This window comes from Echeneis naucrates, chromosome 24 (assembly GCF_900963305.1).
Source record: "Echeneis naucrates chromosome 24, fEcheNa1.1, whole genome shotgun sequence".
Taxonomy (NCBI): Eukaryota; Metazoa; Chordata; class Actinopteri; order Carangiformes; family Echeneidae; genus Echeneis; species Echeneis naucrates.
Genome location: NC_042534.1, coordinates 10,832,779 through 10,845,060, shown reverse-complemented (window position 1 = coordinate 10,845,060; position 12,282 = coordinate 10,832,779). Strand labels below are relative to the sequence as shown.

The window sequence follows — 12,282 nt, the reverse complement described above, 5'->3', positions numbered from 1 at the left end:
AACAGCTTTAGCACCTGATCCTGGGTCTGCCCCAAGGTCTCCTCCCAGTTAGACGTGCCAGGAGTACCTCGCTAGGGAGACGCCCTAGCAGCATCCTTACCAGATGCCCCAACCACCTCAACTGGCTCCTTTCCACACAAAGGAGCAGCAGCTCTACTCCTACTCTCTCCCTGATGACTGAGCTTTTCACCCAAGGGACACCCCAGCCATCCTGCAGAGAAAACCCATTTCATCCACTTGTATCTGCGATCTTGCTCTTTCAGTCATGACCCATCGTTCATGACCATAGGTGAGGGTAGGAACAAAGATGTAATAGTAGATTGAGAGCTCCAGATTTTCACAGTGGTACATTACCTTCTAAAAATGTCTGCTGTGCAGCTTTCCAGTTGACAGTCATGATGCTAAATAAGGATTATTTGAATAACCCAAATCTAAATTTCCAGGTCATGACTGAGGCTCTATCACCTTGGTAGTACTAACTGAGCAAACAGGGGAATAACTTCAAATACAACACTTCTTTCTTAATCCAATACCACCTAACTACCTACCTTTCTTACAGTCAGATAGCCTGCTAAAATATGTTAGCCATGATTTAAGCATTATGTGTTTATGTATTTAATACTATATTTGGTAACATTTAAGGGTTCACCTTGCCTTGTATATTTTGGATTTGTGGGAAAGACTGTTACCCTGACACCTGCTTGTCTGAATCTCCCATTCACTCACACATGTACACACAGTTCACTGGGTTCTTTACACACTTTCCAAAATGTTTTCCAAACTTCGGAGCCTCTCAATGGCCTCTAACAAGAACAAGTTAGCACGTCTACTCTCCCTCTCAACCTTCCTGCCCTAAACACTCTTCTCATTTCCTTTTCTGCGACCTCCCAGTGATTCCTTTCTTCTCTTATTAAAGGTCCTTTGTGACTTTTCTGACAGACTAAATAAATAATAATGAATAGTCAAGACATGATAAATTTATTAAAGTTGTATTTAAGGAATCAATAACAATAAATGAATGATTAGTAGATGACTAAAAAAAGAAAATAAAGCTTGTTGATGATGAAAAAAATTATCAGAACACAATTCTTCAAAACCTCCTCAACCATTGTTAACTTTATATTTTCCCATGTCAAAGCTTTTCAATCAGTAATTGGCAAAACTTTAAAGTGCAACATTAATCCTTCTGTGCCAACATTTCCTCAAGCCGCTCCCTAAGATGCTACCATTAAAAGATGAAGGCTTTGCTCTGTCCTGCCATGCTCTGTTCAGCCCCTCTCTGTGAGAATGTAACCCTGTGCTGATTAATCTGTTTTTAACTATGTCTGGCCCCTTGCCAAAGCCACAGGCCTACACTCTCCCTCTGCTTTTTATTCTATCATTTCTTTCAGAGCTGGACCCTTGCTGGGGAAGGCTGTTTGTCGTCTGATGTAAAATGTTATTACTTAATACAAGCATTTTCTGGTCTTTTCTAATAGACCCTTTCATCAAAAAAAATAAAATATCCCATTTAACTCTAAGCTTATTAGTTTGCCAAAATGTAAATAACAATCTTACAGATTCTTACAAATGACTGCTATCATAGCTGTCTTTTAGCATTCTCTACTCTTGTTTTCTCATTTACATTTTCTTGCATATTGCTGATCTCTTCCATCACGTCCTTAACATCTCTATCCTTCATTCATTCTCCTCCACCCTTTCCCCCCACCGTCACTGTGCCCGTAATAAGCTGAGCATTGCACTACAGTTTCCAATCATTCATGCCTCTCTGATCTTCTCTGTGTGAATCTGAACCCTGTGGTGCCTGCCAGCCAAGCTTGCCCTGAAAGCTAGAGGCTAATACTCCCCAGTCATGGCTGACTGCTAAACTGTAGAATACGTCCACGTTCATAATTGTTGTGACAGTTCCAGTGTCACTTCAATGCAGGAGACGAAAGCTTTGAATCGTGCTTTGTGGTTATATTAGTGGCTGAGACAGGAACAGAGTAAAGAAAGTGCAGTGAACCAGATTTGTGCCTTTGTGCTTTTTTCTATGTATATGCCACTTTTTGAATGATTTCAGAGTCATTCTAACTGATGTGAAACAGTAAGAATATGCATGTGTCTCTGAGATGATGTGATGTGTTTCGTGCCTGTTGATTCCACAGGGTCAGGGCGAAAATACACACACACACACACACACACACAGGGATGTTCCCATAGCCTTTCCGAATGGTTAAGCAATATCTTTCACTCTCTCTGTCACTCTCACTCAGTCTCTTTTTCACTCTTACTCACTTCCTCTCCATTTGGCTCTGCCTTCCCTCCCTTTCTCCTGGGTCCCTCTATCCCTACTTTCCCTATTTTTGCCCCCATGTGATGCTCCAACTTACCCTTACTCACCCTCACAAACTGTAGTAGTTCATTAAACTAATGCAACAGAAACTGTTTGGAATTGATAAAATATTTTTAAAAAATTTAATTAAGAGTACATGAATCCATCTTAATGTTCTTCCGACACAAAGAACTTAATTAGTTCTACCACCACAGTAAGACAGCTCTTGATATATGGTGCACCTATTTTAGATATATAACTGTCATGTTCCTTTGCTTCTTTCTCCCATTTTAACTTACTTCATTTTGTTATGTCTACAGTGATCTGTTAGCCCCTTTTAAGGAAGCCTTAGACTAGAAAGAGATAACCTACTGACAACACATTCAAAAAATAATTGAATCAGATCCCAAATAAAACTGTTGTATTGAAAACAATTTTTTTTAAATAAATCTAAATCTATAAACTAAATGGTCTCCTTCTAGCTAAGCCAACTTTAGTTCCAGCTACATTTAATGAGGAGATTCTCCCACCGAACAACCAATTAGAGCTTCTCATTAGTGGGTTTGACAGAGCAGCTACTGTTCTGCACATCCTGAGAGTCTGAGAAAGAGCATGGTGCTGATGATTATCGATAAACTATACAGAGAGAGAGAGAGGCCTAACAGGAAGAACACAGAGCGACATATATCCTCAACGCTCTTTATAACAAGAATCTTTCTGCTAAAGAAATTGTGGAAAAGATGTTCTGATGCATGATTATTAAATATGGCTTGATAAACACAAATACCCTAAAAGCTGCAAAGTATATTGATTTGAATTTTCTTGTGCTTGACTGCTAGTGGTGGTAACTACCTGAGAACTTGTAACACAATACAACACAATACAATAGACTTGCAGAAAAGAGGTGTGTTGTGCTGCACGCAACTTGTTCAATTGCTGCTGTGACCTTGTCAGATGATGTGTTAAAAGGATTCTATAACAATTGTTGGGTCTGCAGTCTATACTATTGGTATACTAGACCAAATATAAATGAAAAATATTAAGACAAGAAAAATAGAAATTAAAGTAACCACCAAGTAAACCACCCAGCCAGGGGGGCTGGGCGGCTTTTATATCATTTCCTCAGCTTCTCAGTTTCATCCTCAGCTCTTAAAGAGGTTTAGGTCATACCATCAAAGTTGGGATTAGCAATGTGCAGATTGGTTATGGTCCAATCCATTGTATAGAACATAAACATGGAATGCAAAAATCAGGACAAAAAGTTAAAACATGATTTGCTGTTTTATGGGAAAATATTAAGGATGGCATCTGTCTCAGTGGTAACTTTAAAATGGCATACCACCATTGGCAAAAAAAGCAAAGAAAAAAAAAAACATTACTTTGTTTTCATGACAGAAAATAAAACATAAGTAGGCATATCTTTTAATTCAAAGGTCTTTGCCCAACACTTTTACCAAACCAAATCTTCCCTTTCCTAAGGGGAGAAACAACAAAGAGGCTACAGACACCAAAGCTGAGTTTTGCTGATTAAGGTGATGAGTAGTTGGCCACAGAGACACGTAGTTAAGTTTTAAAGGTGATTGTTAGTCGAATACGTGGATGGCCATGTGCTCTCGTATTAGTCTGTGTCTCAGTCAAACACTCAAGTGCAAAAGACACCTAGTAAATAGTTACTGATTAAACTAGTTATTATTCCTCTACTATAGCCAAATATACCAGAAAGAAGTTGACTATGACCTAACTGGCACCATAAAGACACCAATATAATACATAGGAAAAAAGTGAATGGAATCACTGTTCACAAATTGCTATTGACTTTTACACGTCAGCACTGTCTCAGCTCAGCCCAGTCTTTTAGTTTGCTGACCTGCCAGTAAATCTAAGCCCCTTCCTTCTGTCACAGTATGACTTGTATTAGTTTACCTGGGAAGCACACAAATGTAAAATGTTGTGCATCACATCAAGGTACAAAAAAATTTAAATATCTGTATACAATGATGGAAGTAAGGTGTCTTGGCAGGTATTGGAGGAATCACAACTAAAAAGAAAACTAAGTGAAAGCTTAAAATCCATTACATGTCTGTGTACTCTCAGCTACATTTCATCCTTTATTTACACGGTCACATCAAAAAAATCTACCTGGACTAAGAAACAAGTTGAAACATTTTCTGATGACAAGCTGATAATTAAGCCAGCTACTTCCTGAATTGAAGACCTCGATTTCCTACCCCGTGTTTTCAAATGTCAGCCCAAACATGTTTTTAAAGCACCACTGAACCGACATGAAGCCACATGAAAGTGGCGTGACTGATCTGGAAGCAGTGAAACAGCTCTGCCCCCGGACACGAGGAAACGGACACAAAGGTACAGTTCCTTTGCGACCACACAAGAAAAACGGCTTCAACTTTTCGATTGCGTTGCTCTCAACAGCGTCAGACTCTTAGCTGCTGGGTGATCACTTGGATCGGCTGAATTAAATGTCCCTCAGAAACCGGAGGTGGAGGTTTGACTGTCGTTTAAACAACAACAACAACAACAACAACAACAACATCACACAGACACACGTTAAACCGACCGCGCTGGTGGCGGTGGGCAGGACGGACGGCGGGTCAGCTCACCTTCACCAGGAAACGTTACCTACCGGGGGCCATTCATTTGAGGGAGGGGGGGCTTTTAACGCGTGTGAGATCCGCCCTTTTCAACAAAACTAGCTTCCCCCCCCCCCCCACCGAAACACTGAATGCTAACCGAGAGGTCCAGTGGGACATCAAAGCCCTTTAGGTGGATGATAACGGGGGATAATGTGGCAGAAGGCAGGCGCCATGGAGGTATAGCTAGCAACCCGCGGTGCAGTCAAACGGTGCTCGCCTGGCTGTTTCTAAAAGAGAAAAGCTGCCTCTGCTCGCTGTGGTCGTCAGCCCAGGTTAGGGTTAGTACCTGCTCGTCTGCCGCAACAAAACCGACCAAAAATCAAAGGGGGAGGCTGTTCGACCCAGATGCAGGCGCTGATGTTGGGGAATCACGTGATTGATAAGGGAGTAAAAATCAAACATTACCTGTTGCAAGTTCAAACGAGGCGGACGTCTCCAAACGTGGCGTCTCGCTTCTGTTCTCCGCCAAAAAACAGCGTACTTCCCTCTATCCCTGCCTCCGAAAATCCCTACTACGGCTCACACCGACAATCTGGCCACGGCTCACAGCAAACGTGTCCGTCATCCCCCCCGCTCTCTCTAAGGCCCGCCCCATACAGTGGAAAACATCTTTCCTCCGCCTCTCATTCGCTCAGACGGATTACTGTATTAAATGGAGAGCTGTGATTGGTCGCCCCCGCTGTCCGTTAGCGCTGGGCGGGCCGTTCGGTGCAGCTGGAGTTGTGTTGATGTGGCGGGGCGGCTCCCCCTGGAGGCCGGACTGGCTCACTGCGTCGTGTTGATGGCGTTTTCAATCGTTTCCACATTTTTCGCTCCAGATGTTTTCGGACCACTGTTGCAGCCACCCATGCAACAGTTAATGAATTCGGCTAAGTGGAAGTAAACGTTTTATAATTTAAAGTCGCAAACTGATATTTGTTATGCCTAGAACCTGATGCAGCACTCTCTCTTTTTGTTTTTGTTTCTCTTTTGGAAATGGTGAAGCCATCTCTGCCGATTGTTGGAGTTTGGAAAAATGTATCATTTATGCCTAAAAAAGGAAAATGTTTGCTAAAATGAAGTGATGATGAAGTTAGTTTATCTGATCGTGTAAATTACTTCTTTCTGGTCATTTATGCTTTCTCTTGTCATTTTAAGTCTCATACAAAAACACCCACACACAAAGGACACACTGATAATTGCATAACATAACGCATGGCTACTGCCACTGTCCAGATTACAGAGGCTTAACTAATTGGTTTATAGTGTGAGGCAGCATGGAGAGCTACATAAGAGGTGGCGTAAATAAACACATAGCAACACAACTCTCAAGAGTAGCACAAAAGCTATAAAAAAATGTAGGAATAAATATTCAATAGTTTTCTTAACTGACATTATAGACAACAGTCATCCTCAGCATATTTTGCAGATTGATGTGGCCTGAAGTAGTGAGGAGGCATGTTTCAGTAGACTCACCATAGGAAGAGCAGCATGGATCCAGCACAGCAGCAGATCACAGCAGGCCAGCAGAGCGTATGATCACAAACACAGAGCGAAGGAGGGGTGTGAGTACAGAACATCAGACATAGCCCAAATCCCAGGCCATCACATCACCATGTTTATTTTATGAGCTGTGGCTGCACAGTTAGATCTAGTAGAAAAATCAAGTTCAAGTAATGATAGATTAAAATCTAGTTTAATGCATTTACAATCCATGCAAAAAATTGCTGCAGTTTTTTTTTTGTTTGTTTTTTTTTACTACCATAGTGGCTTTTGGAGGAAAAAAAAAAAAAGATTTTAACCAGAGACAGAATTCATCCTATCTTTTCATCGAGGAGTCCAGTATATCCCTCACTCCTGAGCACCCAAGGCTGTTTGCTGTTAAACCAGCAAACCTGTTTAAATCTAATTCTATTGACAAAGAACCACATGTTAGCAGGGTGAAAGGAAACACACCCACACTGTGGCATTTAACCACAAAAACAATACATTAAATTGCATTAAAGTGCATAAAAGAGTATTATTTCTGTGCCAAAAGCTCATATGGTTGTTAGCTTGAGTGGGTGACTAATGAAGAACAACTGTAAAATTCTGGCATGATAAAAAGCTGCTGTTCACCATTTTCAAAATCAAAAGTCAGAAGAACAAAGGTTAAAAATTACGATCAGCAAAATGTAAATTCTGCTCCATAACTGCTCTTATGAGTGTTAATGGCAGGCTGTGGTGGATCATTTTACCATACATTCACCAGGCTGCAGATGACAATGATGACATAACAAATAAAAAAACAAACATAGGCTATAATCTGCTATTAGCTGCTTTCTTTAGTTGTAGTAACAATGAAAAGAAATCCGAAAAAAAATGTACCTGGTCATTAAAGGTCCCATATTGCAGAAATAGTTCCCACACTGAGATTAAGGGAGTCGTAAATCTTGACTGTATACCTAATCAGCCTGACCTCATCTCGCCCTCTCTTCTCTGCGGTGTCTGTCCACCTCCTCGCCTCCTGTTTGTCCCACGTAAACCACTCAGTGCACTGTATCTTCGGTGGCCCTGCGGCAGTTCTCAGTTTACTGACTGCCTCTGCTCCACACTGTGAAGTTGTTCAACTGTGTTCTCGCTGTAAACCAACAGACTCCACTAAGCTAACAGGTCTGGCAATCAGAAACACAGTGTCCCACAGCCAGGGAGCTGCAGTCAGCGAGCTGGTCAGTATCCCATGCAGGCATGAGATCAAGTCAGTACAGATTCTCTGGCGGATTAGCAGCGAGTCCTTCTGAGGGGAATTACCCTGACATAACCATCTGGACAGCAAAATATTGCTCACTAGACCAACTATCGTTCGGCCATCTTTATGCCCTGATCTGAGGAGCACCTAGCTGTTAACCAGCCATCCCTCAAACCTGATCTGAGAAACTAAAATCATTCACCCTTATGATGAAAATATTATTCACCTGGCAACAATGTACCTTAATTCAAAACAGAAGCTAACTACCAGATAAATTGACCTAAAGCTGCATCTCATGTTTGATTTGCATATAACTGAATTTTAATTTAATTTAATTCATTATCATTTTAAAATTTTTAAATGATTGCAACTAAAAGTCATTTGCATGTAAACACGTCCACAGGTAACACTCAGCTCAGAGGGCCAAGTATAAATAATAATTCAACAGCAGCTCCACATCTTTGAGATTGTGATTTTGTTTTAAAATATTCTTGCGGCAAGAACACAATACAGTAACAAACACCACACATACCAAAAATTCAATTGTTTTCATTTTAGTTTTTTATATTAACGTGCATTCTAACAGTGCTACTGTACATGAATGTTGGCAATTTTTCACTGCCCCTTTACTTGGGTGAAGCCTGTTGGGATAAATTTTTCTCAAGTAAATCATGTTTTTGCCGCAGAAATTATTTGAACCTATTTAGTTTACAGCTTAACCTATAAAAAAGTATTAATATTGTACAGGTGTGACGAGTGTGTCTTCTATGGCCCCTAATCATCTGCAAACAACTGCGAAGCATCTGTCAAAAGTCAACTGTAATAAAAACTTATTGCGCAACACTGTCAGCCTCTCTGAGAATAATATATACTGGAACATTTTGTTTATTCTCTGTTTAATCTTAAAATTAAGATTAAGTCAAATAACATATATTGTGCAGAAGCAATACATATATTTCACCACATATGTATTGAGATTATTATCTAGAACAATACAACAATACAAACCACTATACGTGGCAAGTGATGGAGGAAATTTAAAAGAAAATCGCCAAAACCAGCAATTTTCACACCCATGACTACACATCCAGCCAAATCTTGAAAAGAAAAAAACTAAACAAAACAAAACATGGTAACACAACATAATATTCATTGTTCACACTCGATCATTCGTCAAACTGTGTTTTACCCGACAATCAGTTGATAAGCAGCTGGAGCAAGTCGCTGAGTATTTCCTTGTAGGATTCAACTTTTCTCACACTGTCTTCATCTGCGTCAAACAAATACCAAGACAATGAACAAACAGTTCTCTCCCAGCTCATATCTGTTTGTTTTATGTACAGCCAACCTCCAGCTCTCCTGCCCCCTTTCTACACTTCTTTGTGTTTGTAGTAACTCTAAACTCCAGGATCAGGTATCAGATAAGGAAAGGAGGAAAAGAAAAACTTCATTAAATAGAAAAGGACTTGATGGATACAAAAACAAAGATGGTTTCCTGTTAGAAAGATTAAGAATACAGAACACTGAGAGATTTAGCAAGACATAAAGTGAGGGCGTAGGAAGATAATAAAATGTTAGCTTACCCCTAAACTTATTGTTGAGTCTCTGCGCATGTGTATCCACTTATTGTGAGCATACACACATGAACATGAACTCATTACTTTTCACACAGACGCATAAGTAGGTCTCCACGGAGTCAATGCCCTCAGTGAACAAGTTTGTATATGTCTGTTTGTGCAATAGGTGTGTCTTGAATTAAGAGAGTGCAAACAGAGAAATACACAAAATTCGTGTTTATTTAGTGCACATGCGCGAGTAAAGCAAATGTTTGGCACCTCACACAAAAACTTTGAACTGCTGCACAGAGCAGCTCTGCCGTGTGCTGACTAAAGGACGATAAAGATAAATAGAGATAGAAATGCTACATTTAGTGAAATGTTTCATGGGTCACTTATATCATTCCTGCTTCAAAAAACTTTCAAACCAAAGCATTTGCATATTTGAGTCAAACAAAGAATGCAGGAAATAACTGCGCTGAAAACATGATAATACAACATAATTCAGACCAATTACACAAACATGCACTTGCATCAAGTTGTATTTACCTGAAAACCATTTGATAACCAGCTGGGACGAGTAAATTCATTCAGAAAAACAAACTGCAAAACAAATAAATGCAACATTTGAAGCATAACTTTGTGGGCCTTATTAAAAGTAGAAATAGTCAACACGAGCTGGAGTACCAGGACGCAGCACAGCGTCCAAGTTTGCGTGAATGTCTGATAATCTGATAAACAAAAACCACCTTTAAGCAAACAAGATAAAATGTTTTGTCCACCAGATTTGACTTGTCTTTGGTGTATTCCTATTCCTAAACTGGATGCAGGTAATTCTTTTTCACTATTTTCTAGGTTCCTTATCTAGGTTGAAGGCAAATCTTTCCTAAACTCCAGTGGCTTGTCTGGAAAGATCACTTTTGCTTGGCAATCAACATCAAGATGTCAAGCCAACATCAACAAGAGCGAGCTCATAATGCTGCAAGACCACTAGAGGACAGCAGCTCCTTTTTACATCACATCAGTCTTATCTGAGTCCAGTGCAAGTGAGATAGATAAAGCAGTGTGATTAAGATATGAGTTCAAGACACAATGATGCATGTCAGATTATACAAATTCAAGAGGAGAGGTAATGAATGAATTTGTTTGTGAGAAGAGCCCTGTCTACATCACATGGTAGACCGCTGGATTGGGGGTTGTTCTAATCACTTTAGGCATGCAGTCACATTAAAGCTGTCCTGGAAAAATGTGAAGAATTTTCATACCAATCAGCAGAAAAAAATCAATGTCACTCAAGGCTAATCTGAACCTGCACACACCGCGTGACACTTATCATCGTGCCATTCAACAGCCTTAAGAAATTAATTAATTAAATTGAACATTAATTAAATTAATGTTGTCAATACAATGCACTCAGCATTGTTTAATAAGAGTTTAGCGTTTTGTGCAACTGATATGTCAACATAACGGTATCAAATCTGATCCGTAACATTGTTTAATGTTGCTCTGCAGTTGGAGGATATTTCCAGTGGTAATTTAGCTTTTCCATCAGTTTTATTCCAAATGAGCTTGGAAGTTGAGGGGGCGCCATCCAGATTTTTCCAGCAGCCACCTGTCGTCCAGACTCTGCCCCCGCATATCACAGACTAACTTGACGTGAGCGTTTCCTGTCTCAAGTGGAAACACTGGAAAGAATTTTGTCCTCTGGTATCCATGGTAACAAGCTGATCCTTTGCTGCAACATCCTCAACCAAGCTGAAGGTTTTTGATATCTAGTTTTTCCAGAGTCTGAGGTTTGAATATCTAGTAATGCGGGTGGGTTACAGCGGGATTTTCAACACACAGTAATGGTGAGTTCTGCCAACGCTGAGAGCCTGACAGCCCATCATCATCACAGCATGAATTTTATTCACTAAGGCATTTTGACAATACGTTTCTCAAGCCACTCCTGTAGTCAACATCTCCACCCCTGATAAAAACTAGGGAACGCTCCGATACCTCACCCTGCTAAGTTATCTGATTGTGTATCATGACTTATCTGAGGCTGGAACAGGCTTTTGAAACAAGCTACTCTCTTTATATTGTCGTACAACTTGTCTCCCTATTCTCAGTGGAAAGTCAAACAGATTCATAGTCACCAAGCCTGTTTGTGATTTACATGGACAGGGTTTTGAGGCCCAGCTAGGGGGCAGTGTGTCTGGTATGGCAGGCTCAGAATTCACTCCCAGAGGATGTGGTTCTTCTGACCTCATCAGACTGGGACCTACAGCACACACTGGGGCCATTTGCGTCCAGGTCACTGTCTCCAAGTCTGAGGCCATGGTTATCTGCCAGCCAACGGTGGATTACTCTCTTTGGGTTGAGAAGTCTGAACTCCTTGGGTGAGGGTGAAGTATCTGCCCCGAATAAGGCAGATTAAGTGTATTGGGGTGTTGTTCACTAGCAATGGTAGGATGAAGTAGAACTGGACAGGTTGATCCATGTCAGTTGTGGTGAAGAGGGAGTTGAGCCAGAAGCCAAAACTTTTGATTAACCTTTGTTGTGATTTTGCGTTTCATTCATTTTCTAATACTTTTGAGCTGTGGCTGCTTATATGGTCCTCTTGTCTATTAAAAATATGTGCAATGTAAACATAATGTTGACACTTGGCTGTAAAACAGAGGTCTCGTTGAAGGTGTTTTCACTTGTACGGCGCTATTAGATTGCTTTTCCTGTGACTGTGTGTGTGGAGCAGAGACTGTTTGCAAGCTTTGTCACTTTCTCATTAGCTGGCGTTGCACCTGTATGGGTGGGGAAGGCCATTAACATTGTTATCATTGTTCTTTACTTAATATAACTTGGTGATTTAGTTGCCAACATAGCACTGGTGATCTTAAGTGGAAGTTTTACTAGTGGGAATGTTGACGTCACCTCTGTGTGTGGTACGTACTGAACTTACAACCAAGTCTGATTATAATAAGATAAATGTATGTCAGCTTTTAGTCTGTACTGTACAGTAGGTCAGTTAACATTTTTGAAGGAAATATTGTAGCTTTTAAGTTGTTGTTGTGTTTT

At 40.4% G+C, this 12,282-nt stretch overlaps 1 protein-coding gene across 2 annotated transcripts in view; it reads right to left on the bottom strand.

Moving 5' to 3' along the window:
- The window catches only part of epb41l2 (erythrocyte membrane protein band 4.1 like 2), a 42,330-nt gene extending 36,810 nt beyond the window's left edge, over positions 1-5,520 (bottom strand). For both annotated transcript variants that reach the window (XM_029495756.1, XM_029495757.1), the window contains exon 1: positions 5,371-5,520. The gene's annotated coding sequence lies outside the window, so the exon portion shown is untranslated. The remainder of the gene's footprint in view (positions 1-5,370) is intronic.
- Between the last annotated feature and the right edge of the window lie 6,762 nt (positions 5,521-12,282).